The sequence below is a fragment of the Canis aureus genome, chromosome 5, assembly GCF_053574225.1.
Source record: "Canis aureus isolate CA01 chromosome 5, VMU_Caureus_v.1.0, whole genome shotgun sequence".
Lineage (NCBI taxonomy): Eukaryota > Metazoa > Chordata > Mammalia > Carnivora > Canidae > Canis > Canis aureus.
Genome location: NC_135615.1, coordinates 17,131,437 through 17,146,655, shown reverse-complemented (window position 1 = coordinate 17,146,655; position 15,219 = coordinate 17,131,437). Strand labels below are relative to the sequence as shown.

At 42.8% G+C, this 15,219-nt stretch overlaps 1 protein-coding gene across 6 annotated transcripts in view; it reads right to left on the bottom strand.

Moving 5' to 3' along the window:
* LOC144313745 (MAGUK p55 subfamily member 7) overlaps positions 1–4,404 on the bottom strand; it is a 301,577-nt gene extending 297,173 nt beyond the window's left edge. For all 6 annotated transcript variants that reach the window (XM_077896973.1, XM_077896977.1, XM_077896981.1 and 3 more), the window contains exon 1: positions 4,265–4,404. The gene's annotated coding sequence lies outside the window, so the exon portion shown is untranslated. The remainder of the gene's footprint in view (positions 1–4,264) is intronic.
* Between the last annotated feature and the right edge of the window lie 10,815 nt (positions 4,405–15,219).

Below are 15,219 nucleotides of genomic sequence, written 5' to 3'. Positions count from 1 at the left end.
AAGACAGTTTCAGAAGTGTGTATGGATTCAAGCACCTACCATAATTAGAGAACCTGCTATGTGCCAAATAATTCTTTTAAGCTATTCACTTGCATACTCAAATTATTAATTTTATAAAGCTCAGGATTCTTATTTTAAAAATTAAAAACTGAAGACTAAAGAGTTAACTTGCCCAACTCTGTACCATGGGATAGCTAGAAACCTGACTTAAGGGACACCTGGGTGGCTCAGTAGTTGAGCATCTGCCTTCAGCTCAGGGTGTGATCCCAGGGTCCCGGGATCGAATCCCACATCAGGCTCCCTGAAGGGAACCTGCTTCTCCCTCTGCCTCTCTGTGCCTCTCATTAATAAAAAATAAATAAAATCTTGAAAAAGAAACCTGACTTGAGATGCATATTGACTTGATTCAAGTCGTCAATGGTGCAAAGTGCTCTGAGAAGGCCCCAATCAGGCAGTTTTTAATCTGCCTGGTTACTTAACAATCATCCACCTTTCCATGCCCAAGCTCACCCAAGGATTGGCAGCACTGGCAAGAACTACCCTCCTAGAAGAAAACTGATTTTCCCTCTCCCAAAGCACCATCAAAACCCCCCCTGAGAACAACAGCTGTTTCCAAGAAACAAATTACCAAGGCCCTTCTCACAGAGTTCACTGGAACTGAAACACACTCACACCAACTGCCTTCACACCTTCCCATTTAAATTCTTTTCCTGCCTTTTAAAGGCCCAAAGATTTCTGTAAAAATCTCCCAAAATGCAATCATCCCAACGAGTCCTAATTCCTCCACCAACATTGCTATTTCTATACCTAAATCTGGTATTTCTTATGAAAGTAACAGCTATGTCTTCTCATTCCCCTTCTGTAACCATCAATAACAGCAATTAATCAGTAACAAACAAGCCTGCTAGCTCTTACAATCAGAGGGAGGATGCTCCCCTCTCCTTTAATAGTAAGCTGATAATAATGTTCTCCTAAATAGATTATGCGAGCATTCAAGAAAGGAAAAAACAAAAAACAAAACTTTGTTACATGCCTGGAGAAAAAAAAAATGTATAACTTAAGTATTCGGTCATATTCAAGATTTGAGTAATCTTGTTATTTGTACCCACTTGATTCTACTTCTTCTAAGGAATCAGCGATCAATGAAAGCAAAACATGAAACTATGCTCAAATAGCTCATAGTTCACATAAGATTTAAACACAGCCGTTTTTTAAAAAACCTCCAAGTGTACATAAATAAGGACCAAAAATCCACACTCTGGTGTGGGTTCCTGATCACAGAGAGAATCGGCTTTTTAAAAGATATTTCTAAAATTCCTAATAGTGTCCTTCACTTTAAATTAAACTGTTGTTTCCTTCCAAGTAATCTTACTTAATGAAACTAACAAATCACTTATTGCAATTCTGTCTGACTTGTAATCACAACAGAAACTGTTACAATACATCTGTATCTTAGTGAAATGCTTATAATAAGGGGTGGGTGGGGAATCTGACTGAACTCTCTATTGAGCAGCACCCAGTGCACCACCTAGTGGAGGTTGTGTAACTTTGTAATTAATATTCTTTTAAAGGACAGAAACCCTAGGTAAGAGTACAACAAATACTATACAAATAGCCTAAATCTCTTTCCAGTCCCCCACATTGCAAGAGGGCTGTGTTCATAAGAAGAGTAGAGTCATTTCCTGTGCAAACTAATAGATCGATAAGGGTTTCTTAATGGAAATCTTTGGGCACTCGAAATTTTGACAGGAGAGTAAAAATTAAGACATTGATGCAAAAACAAATAAATCAGAGACAGACTGTCAGGGCTTGTGGAAGCAGAACCTTATATCCTAGAAGAATAAGTTATGTCAAAATGGGCATGTTACAGGCCACAGATGCATCTGCCAGGCAAAGGGACTACTTAAAGATTACAACAGTTCCATTCACTAACTCATAAGACAGTTTCAAGTTCCTGATGATTAATAAGTGTAACATAACCTAGCAATTGTCCAGCATTCCCCAAGCCTTGACACTATTTGAGAGGTTCTTCCCAACTATCCATCTAAGCCTACTCTCCATTAACCCCCAAACTCCCTTGCTTGCACTATTCTAATTGAAGAATAAATGATTTTTATTTTCAACTTTTCTCCTAAATTTATAGTTAACTTTCCGCAAAAAGAAGTTGTAAGTCATGACCAGAATGCATCACGCTTCATTTTTATTTGCCTTATGCATAGTATTTCTAATCAACTCAGAAAACAGTACTGCAGTCCACTGCTAAGTTACAGATGCAAGCATAAATAAGATACGGTTCTCCCATTTGGAAAACTTCCCAAAATTTAAAATAGAGATTTTCACATAGCACCACTACGAATTTGTTTTGTTTTGCCTGTGTGAAAAATTACCTTTCTGGTGTGATTTAAACTATCTCAGCAACCTCGAGGAGGAAAAAACAAAAAACAAAAACCTAAGAGTCGCTATTTTTTTTACTTGGAAATAAGCATCTCCATCTGTGACTTTTGTACCATGTGATCAATACAGAAGCTTGCCTGATGGTGGGAACCTTAGGAGATCCGAGATTAAATCCATTATGAGTATAAAATAAGGTAGGAGTCGAGGGACCTGGGCAGAATTCTCTTCATCTCTGGGGCTTCCACTTTATATATTTGTAAAATGGGCATGATATTCACTACCTGCCTCCCAAGAAAAGGAGTAAATGGAAATACAGGTATCTCCCGTTTTTCACAAGTTCGTGTTACTCTACTTTGCTTATGCGACAGACCTTAGAATCTGTTTTCACTAACTGAAAGAAACCCAAAGAGGTTTATTTTGCATCAGCTGGTATAGAGGCTGCACACACCCGGAACAGAAAGAGTGGCGGTGCCAAGCTCCTTCCTTGAGAACACTCAGCATCTCAGCATCAAGCCGCAGCAGCCTTGACCTGTGTCTGAGCATCTGCGCTGTATCTTGACTTATTTTATGCGTCCATCAGCAAAATGTGCCCTAAGGTATCAGAAAAGCCTAAGAGGTTTTTTGGGAATCTAGAACACTAAAAAAATTACTAAAAAAATTTCCCGTATACATTAATAGTGAGTGGGGTTTTTTTTGTTTGTTTTTATTTTTTTTATTTTTTTTTTTTTTTGCTTCGCAGCAGTTCCGTTAAGAAAAGATTTCATAGGAACGCTCTATTTTCACATAGCAGGGAAAACCTGTACTGGTTTGTAGAAGCCGAGTGCACCCAGAAGGAGAGAACACTGCTCCAAGAGTTCTCACTGTGCCATCACTGCTGAAACCCGGTGACCTTCACCATTTCCCTGGTTAACAAATAGTGAATGGGGAAGAAAACGGTACTCAGCAAGTCAAAGAAAAGGTAAGGCCAATTCGAGGTGCAAATCAGTAATTGCCTGGCCTGTCTGCAAAGTATTACCACACGAGTACCAAGCAGGTGCATCCCCCAAACCTAAAACCTGGAGACTGTTTCTAGAGAAGCCTTTTTTTTAATTATTAGTTGAATGCTAATATTTTTAGAAATTAGAAGAAAAAAGATTCACGATTGTACTCCCCTCCATGACAGAGTGACAGAAACAAGGTTCCACCCCCACGGTCCCTCCACACCTGCGCAGGCATTCCTCATCCACATTCCTCCCCCTCACCCCATCGCTCAGTTCCCCGCTGGAGCCCAGACAAAGGTGACTCACGCTGCTAGGTCTACTTGTCACTGAAGGAAAAGTCCCCAAACTAGTTCACGTTAAAGACTGCTCCTTGGTTTTAAAAATAATAAATAGTAAGTACAGTGTGATGATGTGTAAATGGCACTGCAATGCGCCTGCCTCCGGAAAATATGTAACGATACCCAAGACACCTTTCTGGCTTTAGAAAGGAAAAAAAAAAAAAAAAGAAGAAGAAGGGGCACTCAGCTTATCGCTACTTATCAGCAGGTCCTTTTCCGTCGCGAGCCCGACTGGCTCAACTCCGCAGTCGTGCTCCACCTGCACGTCCTCGCGCCCCCGGCTGGCCCAGCCGCCCGCCGCCCAGTCCCCCGCGGTCCCGCCCGCAGCGCCCCCACCCCTCCCCCCGGCCCCCCGCCCGGCCCCGCCCCCACCTCCCCGCAAGGTGTCGCCGCCGCCGCCGCCGACTCCCGGGCGGAAGCGTCTCGAGGCCGGCGGGAGGCTCCCGGGGACGGGGACGCGGCCCGGCCCTGAGGGAGCAGCCGGGGAAAAGCCCCCAGCGCCCGCGCCGCACCGGGGCCCCGACAGGCGCTGCAGCCCCGGCGCCCCGTTACCTGCTCCGGGCAGCCGTGGCCCGCGGGAGGCGCGACCGCTCCGGCCCCTGCGGCCCCGGCTCGGGAGGCGAAGAGGCAGCAACCGCAGCCGCGGCGGAGGACGATCGGCAGCCAGCGGGCTCGGCACCGCCTCGGCGGGCGCAGGACGCACGAGCCCGGCGGGAGCCCGGCCCCCACCTCCAGGGCCGGGAGTAACCGACTCGGCCCCCTCCCGCGGCGGGGCGGGGCCGCGGCCGGAGGGGCGGGGCGAGGAGGGGCCGCTCCGCCCGCGGGGCGGGAGCTCCGCGGACGCTTCGTAAAAGGCGCCTGCTGATAGGCTGCGATAGAGGGCAGCCTCGCCAGAGGAGCTCCCTCGTTGGTCGATAGGAGAAAACAAAGCAGGACTCCGATTGGTCGGAACGCTGTAGCTCCTCCCCCTCGCCCGTCAATCATCGGAAGCTCCGCCCCGCCGCTCTGCTCCCAGGTGGCTGAGGAACCGGCTGCTTTACAGACCTGCAGCCTCCCCGAAGCGCGGAGCCCCCGTACCTGGGTTTCTTTGCCAGATGGGAGCGATTCTTTCTCGTCTGAACATGATGAATAACAGCTAGTCTTTAACATCGCTTAGCTTTAGAGAGGACTCCTGGGTATTTTTTAAATGCTGCATAAATTCAGAGGGAAATTGTCCTGCGCAGAGAAAAGGCATAAAATGTTTTCACTCTTGGCAAAATGATGCGTAACTTTTTTTTTTTCTTTTTCTCGTTTTACTCTGTAGTCCATATGAGACATTCGTTACTTAGAATGCACCATGCTGTAAACAGATCTATGGGAAAACTCCCTGACAAGAAGAACTTAGAATCCAAACGACTAAATAAATAAAGCATTAACAAAAGCCAAAACCAAAAAGGGCAGCATACGGAAAGAAATTCAGGAGATACAAATTGGAAAACTCAGCTAATAATGCAGGAATTATACGAAAGGAATGTGACAGAATTTCAAGATGTGACTTAGACTTTGAAAGTTGAGATACGTAATCTGAACTCTCAGACCACAGTAGGCAAGCCCTGTGTTATCCTAGCCAGTTTAGAAGGGAGTGAACCCTAACTCACCTGGGAACCACAGTCCCTTAACTCTGGCTGCCTTACTATTCTATTTGCTCTTCTTGTCATTGCCATGAGATTCTGAAATAGGCTGTTAGAAATAAAGCACTTCACCCCCAACGACTTCATAAATTATATAGTAGCAGGAAAAAAAAAGGAAATTGACAAAAATCAAACCTAAAGAATGAAAGGAAAGTTAAGATAAATATGACCTCGAAAAGAAGGATAAAAAACTCAATACAAAGAATAGAACAAATCCTCTTTTTTTCTTGAGAAGAAGGTAAAACTCTTTGGAGGACAGTAACTTTGTTACCTAACACATTTTTTATAGAATCCTTGTAATAGATGGAATTCTAAATGATAGTCTGAAAATATGTGTCCCAATATACTCTGAGCAAGCATCTTAATGTTGAGATCTAATTATGTTTAAGTGTGTAAGGAAAAATAAAAAACTTAGCACTCTCTACTATGAACAAATTGGAAAGAAAACACTCCAAAAGTTTTTTTTCACAATAATACCTGAAATTCCACCACTGACATTCTTTCTTTGGGATTAGATCATTTATAACAAAAATTTTTCTTGTATTCATTTACTCAACAAACATGTAATAACTTTAATCTTCAAATTCTAGTTCCTTCAATGAACTGGGCGTCCTACTAAGTATTGTCTTGAACAAGACAGACTGGAAGCTATTTATCAGTAAAAGAAGGATAATGAACCAGTAAACAGATAAATTTACAGAAAGGAATAAAGAAGAAGAAAGAAGAGTGACCTGAAGGATGAAAGCAATTCTTGAATTTGAGAAAGGAGAGAGAACCATTCTAAGATCTGAGCTGCCACTTAAATCAGAAAACACCAGCTATGCAAAATTTGAGGGCAGTGGCATTGCTAGCAAACAGCGAGAGCCAAGACCCTGAAGGAGGAAGAAAAGTGATGCTGTTGGAACAGAGAGACCAGTGTGGCTAGACTGGCACAGACAGGGAGTGGTGGCAGGCAGGTGAAAGGAGGCAGGGCCCTGTAGGCAGTGGTGGGAAGTTTATAGTTTATGATATGATTCCTGACCAGGTAACACTAAGTTACTAATGTCAGGATAACATCATCCTTTTTTTTTTCCTTTTTCAGAGTCGCCAAAGAAGTGGGCATTCGTTCACTGAGCCAGTCTCTCAGGCATAGATCTTAGAAGAACCGATACTTTTCCAGGATCTGCTAGATGTGGGGGTATAATAATGAGAATGACACAGACCCAGGTGGATCTACAGACTGTTACTGCACAGATGATGGGGAAACCAGGGTGCTATGGGAACACGATCTGGAAGCAGCCAAGGAAATCATTCTGAAGGAAAGGAGGGATCACTGAATCAGAATCAGTAGGAGTCGCCCCTGTGAAAGGCTACCAGGTTCCAGATCCAGGAGCAACAACAGAGGAACATGGGATCACAATCTGGAAGATGGAAATCTAACGCAAAGCCTTATAAACCCATTGCATTAAAAAAAAAAAAATCAACTTTCCCCACATCCAGTTAGAAACCGCATTCTGAAAGCATAAGAGCTGAGCAAAGTAGAAGACACAGACTGATGATTGTTTCACATCATCATTACCTTTGTTTCTTAAAACTCATTAAAAAGAGTGTACATTCCCTTTTAACTATGACATCCCATTTAGGACTGTAATGAGTTAACAGTTTTAATCCTATTTGGCCAGAATTAGGGCAGAGCTGAAGCCCTTGGAGTTAGAGATGTGTTCTACTAGTTCCAGCCTCTTCCCCTGCTTATAGGCATGGGTTTCTCCTTACTGATTGAGCTCACACCATTTGCTATAAGACACCTAGAAAAAGAAAGCCAGCCCTGCCGTGGAGGGGCAAGTAGGGGAAATGCGGAATGTGAAAGTATCTCTGTGTATCCAGCTGGTGGATGAATCACAAGATGTAGCAACTGACTAAATTAAAAGTTAAATAAGAAATGTAACCACCGAAATGTATGGCACATTGTCCCCAAGAAGGCTGGGAGTCAGGAAATGAGAGACAAGAGGAATTTGGCTACAGTTGCCATTGTCTTCAAACCTGCCTCTCTCTACTCTCCCGTTTTTCTCTGGAAAAGAGCTTTCCCAGCTCCTAAGTCCAGGAGACAAAGAGTAGAGCTACCCCAGTGCTCTCTGACCCCCGACTAAATCACCCACCTTGACCCAATCCCAATTCTGTGGAGAGAAAATACTAGTGGCCTAGGCCGGCCTCTCCCTGTTCTATCCCACTGTCTGTGACAAGGGACGTGATGGGAATCAGGAGGGTGGAGGGCACCCACCTGGCTCCCAGGGCCCATCTCTGTTCATGGGCAGAGATTTCCCAGAGAAAGGGCACCGGAGCAATTGCCAAAGAGGCATGCATCCTGCCCCACCACGTTTTCTGTAGTCCGTCAGTGGGGCTCCAAATTCTGTACAACCTTTGCCTGTCCTCTCACACAAAGATGGAGGCCCAGAGGCCAAGGCCAAAGTCTTCAACGATGACTGCCAGCTTTCTTGACCCTCTTTATTCTAGTTGGCTTCCAGACACTAAGTACCCTTGTCTCTTCCAGTTTCAAGCTGCCATTCCCATTTAAGTCTTCTACTAATTCCCTAATTTTCCTGTGTGGTGCATCCCTATTGACATCAATGTCTTTAAAGAGCAAAAGCACTTGCCAAGTTGGTGAATATCCCTGAGCACTGTTCTCAGTGCAGCTGGGACCAGTATGTAGAAGAAAGCAGGATGGGCGAGGCAGATGCAAGCAGAAGGCAAACCTCTACCTCCCCCTGTTCCTTCCACACGTATTCAGAAGAAAGTGCGGGTGTTCCCATAACTTTTCTGAAGCCCTTTAGGTAATAAAAATCCTTTCATCAGGTAGGCCATAAAACACAGTTTGAATTCAGAAATTGTAATGTGAATGCCAATACACTTTGATCACTGCTTCAAGCTTCATTCAGAGCTGGGCTTTCCCTGAGGTCCCCCAGCTAGGGTCCCACACAGGCAGGCTGGGTCCTCCCAGCAAAGGGAGAGGGAACCTCCTCCAAATCCATAACATAGGGAGAAAAGAGAATTCAGAGGATACCAAATTCATGCTCAACTGTTCCTGCTGCAAGGAGATTGCTCCGGGCCTGGCCAAGAACAAAACAGAGCATTTGGTCTCTTGATGCTTTCTAACAATTTTAGAGACCTAATCTTGAAACGTACAACTGTGCATCTCCTGTTCTGGTCAACGCAGTTTTCTATGCCACTTTATCCTCTTATCCTCTTAGTTTCTGGTTCCCTGAAGGCTATTTTCGACAAATTCACCTGTGGATCACCTCTGCCTCTGTTCCTCTTGGGCAGGATTTACACATCTCCAGCACAACCCTCTCTCACCAAACAGCTCTCCCCAGGGTCCTCAAGAAACAATTACACACGCTTTGCTCCCAGCAATACTGAAGCGCACCTGACTCTCAGAGCATGTGGGCCTTGAGTATTCTCTGTCCTCCTTCCCTGCTCTCTCGCTCTCTCTGAACTGCTGCCATAAACCAATACTTTCAACCTCTCAATTTTAGATCTCTCAGGCCAAAGTCAGATATACTCTAAAAACCAGAAAACAGGGATGCCTGGGTGGCTCAGTGGTTGAGTGTCTGCCTTCTGCTCAGCTTGTGATCCCAGGGTCCTGGGAGTGAGTCTCCCACTGGGCTTCCTGCAGGGAGCCTGCTCCTCTCTCTGCCTGTGTCTCTGCCTCTCTCTCTCCATGTCTCTCATGAATAAATAAATAAAACTTTACAAAATTAAAATAATAACCAGAGAACATATCACTTTGCCCTTGTGGTCCTGCTGATGACCCCAGGGAGGTCAGTGGGTAAGGCCTTCAACCAGAGGTTTGATGGAACACAGCATGGCTTTCTTTGAAGAAAACTTCCTCACAGATCCTTCCTAAACCCCTCTTCTGCTGCCCTTTTATGATCCTATTTTTAGTGAGGGATTTTTAAGAGTCAACAAGGAGCTAAGACATTTCCTTTGAGATCTGCCTCTGGCTCTGGCAGTGTTGGAATTTTACATCCGTTGTCTCCTGGCTGCCTCAATAAAACTTGACTTTGACATCTTGGCATACCAGTGTGAACCTGCAAAAACTGCTTTGGTTCACCAACACCTAGGACATAGGGCTAAGAAAACTTGTTCTCTAAAATCAGAGACCGTTGGAAATTCAGTTGAGTATCAAGGAGAATGGACCTCCTGCCACCACCACCACCTGCCAGGATGATAGGAGCCTGTGGGTCACTTTGCTACGAAGAAGCAGCCTTGATTTCCAGCCCAGGTGCCGACCCTCTGTAAAGGATTCCCCTTGAATCTAAGGAAAGAGGACTCCAAGTTTTGGCTTTCAGCACCGACCTGATGTTTGTAAAAATATTACCAAATATTTATAAAATATTACTTACAGCCTTGCTCTGCTCTGAGACCATCATATCACTCATTTAAATCTTACCTAAATTCCACCCTACCTGCACACCCTACAATAACCTTGACTCCTTTGTTCAGTGAGGGCCTCAGTGGGTCCGTTGGATCCCTCTCCCTTGCTACAAGTTCATCAACCTCACTGAGTTAGACTTTGGCTTCGTCTCTGGCAGTGTGTGACTGTAATGATCAGTTCTTCCCAGATCAACTTACCAGCTCTCACTTTCCCAGGTTCTGTCTTCATGTCTGCATCTCCTTTTACTTTGTACCAGGTCACACAACCTCATCGCCAGCAGTGAACTATCCCCAGAGTCATCCAGAACCTGCAGCTACAATTATGTTACACTAAAAAAAAAAACATATACGGGGTGCCTGGGTACCTCAGTCAGTGAAGCATCTGACTTTTTTTTTTTTAGATTTTATTTATTTACTCATGAGAGACATACAGAGAGAGGCAGAGACAGAGACAGAGGCAGAGGGAGAAGCAGGCTCCCTGCAGGGAGCCCGATGTGGGACTTGATCCCAGGACCCTGGGATCATAACCTGAGCCGAAGGCAGACGCTCAACCACTGAGTCACCCAGGTTCCCCTCACCTTTTTTTGTCTCCCTCTCTGATTTCATCTTGTTTTTTCCCTTTCGTCCCCGCCTCAGGTCATGACCTCAGTGTCCTGGGATTAAGCCCCACATCGGGCTCCTCATTCAGCAGGGAGTCTGCTTGAGGATTTCTCTCCCTCTCTCTCTCTCTGTGCCTCCCCTAACTCATGCATATGTTCTTTCTCAAATAAATCTTTATTAAAAACCCATAAACATATGTGTATGTGGGAATAATAACATCCATAGATGCTAGCAAAAGGAGATATTATTAAAGGATATTAAAAATACCTGAAGAGCCTTTTCAAATTACATGAGCCCTGAGAAACTAATACAATCCTTCCTGCTGTTCTCTCCCCCACACATACATAATTGACTAATTCATTACAGCAGTGAGCCTGTTAACGAGGGTAGAGCGCCTTCGGGTATGTTTATGGGAGAAAGTTAAAAAACTCTGCCTTCGTCCTCCCTAATCTGATAGGCCCTTAATCAAAATGCTAAGTCTATAAATTTGGGGCAATATTTTGTCTCTTAGCTAAAAATAACCAGCTTGATGTTGCTTATAAGTGAAAGGAAAGAAACTCGTCATCCCCATGATAAGAGGGGCATTGTCTGCTCATCCCCCAAGGTACCCCCAGTAGCATCACCGGGTCTGGCACATCATAAGCACCCACTGAACACTTGCTGCCCTAAGAAATTCGGAACTCATTTTAAAATGGGAGAGTTTTGATACACCCATTGTACCGAGGCAAGAAACATTCATCTAAACTATTAGCAGTGACTGTGCTCTATTCTATTCATATTTTTTTGGCAATGCTTCAAGATCAGTTTCTGATGCAATCAGCAGTTGGCTGCTCCCTCAAGGACTTCTGTGTATAAACTGAGAGCCTTTTAATAACTCTGAGGAGAAGGGGGTGAGGAGTGACAACAGGATCAGTATGTGGGCCACGGCATAGTATAATCCCACGTATTAGAGGAAAACAATCAAGGACCCCTGGAATGATGGCATTCTGATAATAGCTTATCATTAGGCTGATTATGAGACACGCTGGTGTGCTTGCCTTGGGAGACTCAGCCTGTTTGTGATCTATCCTCCGGTTGCTTAAACCTGATATGGCCTGTAACATATCTGATGCTCCAGTTGTAGATATAAGGAAAGATACAGCTATAGATAGGTAGACACGAATCACTTAAAGTTTCTCACACTGAACCAAGTAAACCTCCAACCTCCCATGTGTCCATGTCTGGAACACAGTCACTCTGAAGGAGTCAGAGTAGATGTAAAACATTCTTCGTATCTCTAACATTTGAAATTAGGATAAGAAAACGATTTTTTAAATTGCGTTTAGCATTTTAAAAAAAAGATCAAAGATCTCTCTGCCATTGTTATACAAGGAGAAGATCACAACTACCAAAAAAATCCATCTTGTCACTATGTAGCCACTTTCATTGTGCAAGAATAGACCCAAAGAACAAAAAATATCTTCACTCTGTAACACTTATGATCCAAGTAAGCATTTTGCATTTGGAAAGCAAGACATCCATACAAACTTTGAGAAAAAATACTCTTCTGCTGAAATGAGTTATTCACAACTTATATTTAATTAATCTCAGTCATCTCTGTACTTAGCTTGTTGAGCTCACAAGGGAACATCACAAGCAAAATTGCTCTCGTGCTACTTAGCTTCCCCAGAAACTACACCATCGTTCATTAATCAATGCTGACCTGGAAAGCAGAAGCTCCCTCCTCTCACCACTTAAAAACTGAGTAACTCTTCATGTGCATAGAAGATTAAGAAACGGGATGCCTGTATGGCTCAGCATTTGAGCGTCTGCCTTTGGCTCGGCGTGTGATCCCAGGTCTGGGGATGGAGTCCCACCTCAGGCTTCCCGCATGGAGCCTGCTCCTCCCTCTGCTGGTCTCTCTCTCTCTCTCTCTCATAAATAAATAAATAAATAAATAAATAAATAAATAAATAAATAAATAAATATCTTTAAAAAAAAGGATTAAGAAACATGAAAAAGAAAAGCAATTGTGAGATAAAAAGCCATACAAGCTGCAGCAGAAGAAAAAAATTGAGAATGTGTGAACACAGGGTGTTTCAGCGTTCAGGGCCATTGCCAACAAAGACAGGACTTAGGAAATCGGACTCTCTTGCTTCATTGCCTCTATTTTCTTAACTTTCCATGACTGTACCTTTATCAAAAAATTCCTCACTCCCTGGCATATGAGCAGAGAATAAAGGAACTCAACAAATAAGTCTCTGATTCATAGAAGTTTAAATTAAAAACTGAAGCCATGTAACCAAATTACAAGAGAAACATAATAATGATAAATTTAAGAGAGCAAGATATGTATAAGATAGCTGAAAAATTGACTAAAGAGGTTAATATCCTTACAGAGAAGACTGCTAAATGATATTCATAACTTAAAGTCTCTGTGAATAACTGAATAACTTTTTTAAATTTCTGTAAACAGCTTCTGTGCTATTAAGAATGGTGAGTTCCCATTAACAAATGGCACATATTTTCAATTCTACACTACAAGGTTTGTTCCAGGTGTAATCAATATTATTATGTGTTGAGGAGCACCTGGGTGGCTCAGTCAGTTAAAGTTTCTGACTCTTGATTTCAGCTCAGATCATGATCTCAGGGACATGACATCAAGCCCTGCATTGGTCTATCTGCACTGAGCATGGACCCTACTTAAGATTCTCCTTCTCTCTCTGTCCCCCTACTTTATTTTATAAAATAAATAAATAAATAAATCTTTTTTTAAAAAAAAGAATATTACTATGTGTTGATACTTCATCAAACTTAAGTCATTAGAGACTGTCATTCATTTAAGAAGTAATTACTGAGCACCTACTATGTGCCAGTTAGTGTGAATACTGGGTTACGGGGGAAAAAATAAAAAAAATATTTAAGGCAAAATTCAGAGTCTCTAGAAGATTACAGAATTCTGATTTGTGCGTTTGCAATCATTGCCAATGTGGGAATTTGCCTGAGCCCCTGTTCAACATTAGTGTAACATGAATTTTACAAACAGATGAACATGGACTCTAGCAAGGAACAAAAGAAAAGGCAAATTAGTGGATGAATGAGATTAATGGGACTATTTTAACTGGAGTACGATTGATGAAAGATATGGTGTTACAGAAGTTCCAGTTCCCAAATATTTCATTAAAGGCAGCAAGTTTAGAACAAAGTCTGGATGATTTTAAGAAAGTGAACAAATTGTTGAAGGGAACTCCAAAGGAGAGTAATATATAATAATATTAGAACTCTGAATGTCAATCCCAGCTGAGACACTAAAGCTAGCGGCATGACCATGGACATCTTATCTACTTTTCTAAGGCTAATTCTTTACTGATAAAATGTGTAGTTATTCATCTACCCAATAAGTCACAGACTGCATGTTGGGATATGTTGGATGAGCACAGATTTTGTAAAAATGTTAATTAGTTTCCATCCTTTTGCAATCAGATTTCACATGAATGTCCAATTTACTAGTTTCTGTTTTTTTTTTTTAAAGGAAACTATGGCAAAGCTGACCCACACTCCCACATAGCAGTAACTGCCAAGACTAGAGACCATGCTCCTGTTAGAGCTGCCATGTACTTTGCAATCTGCCACAGACTGTGTTCAACCTGCCTCACCCACCTGTCCTCTGTAGGCATTTGAGTTTGCATCTCCTGAAATGGATACTTTTTAAGGGTTTGTTGTTGTTCTTGATCTTGTTGTTGAAAGCTATTGGAACTGCTTCAAAGTTAATATAAATTTAACATATATGTTGTAGGGTGAAGAGACAGATCGCCTATACAGTAAGAAAAGGGAGAGAAGCAAGAGTAAATCTGGAACTGAGAAACCTGATATCACACTAGCTTAGCCTGGTGATGGAGGCCAACGGTGACGGTAATTCATGTTGATGTTATTTATGGTCTCCTTCCCAAAATCCATAACCCCTGTCTCAATCATGAGAAAAACATCAGAGAAATCCCAAGAGATGGACATTCTACAAAATACCTGATCAGTACTCCTCAAAGCTGTCAAGGTCATCAAAAACAAGTCTGAGACTATGTATTGCAATCAAGAGGAAGCTAAAAAGATAGAACAAGTAAAGGTAATATGGTAGCCTACATGGAATCCTGGCCCAGAAAAACTACATCAGGTAAAAAGGAAGGAAATCTAATTAAAGACTTTAATTAACAACAGTGTATAGATATTGTTACATTAATTATAAAGAGTAAACCATACCAGCAGAAGATGTTCATACTGGGGGGAACTACAGGGCCTATGGGAACTCTCTGTACTATCTTCATGACTTCTCTATAAATCTAGAAGTATTCTTTTAAAAAGTTTACTTTTAAAACATTTTATATATGTATGTGTATGTATGTATATGTGTATACAAAGGACACAGAAATATCTTAAGGGATTGGTGGAAGATTTGGACATTCAAGGCTGGGAAGGAAAGGTCAGATTTACTGCAGTATATTTTCCTACAGCTCTGCCTTTAGCGTGACTCAGCTTCATCATGTCTCAGTCACTGCATTTCTTGGTTCCACATTTCATAGTCCTCAAAGAAAACCCGTTGCTTCAGCCTGAGGATGAGTCAAAGTCTGGAGCTAGTCATTCTACCCGGGGTTCCATGTGGGAATCATGACTCCTATACCCATGCCTGTATATTGGTGACCATTTTCATAAAAGGAGAAAGAGCTGAGAGCCAGACAGTCCCCTCTCAGCTCTGCAATTCTGAGCAAGATGGCGAAAGAGAAGATGTTTAGCCAATAAAGTCCTAATGTCAATGTCCTAAAACATAAGGCCAGCTTTTCTGCCTCTGCTGTTGCC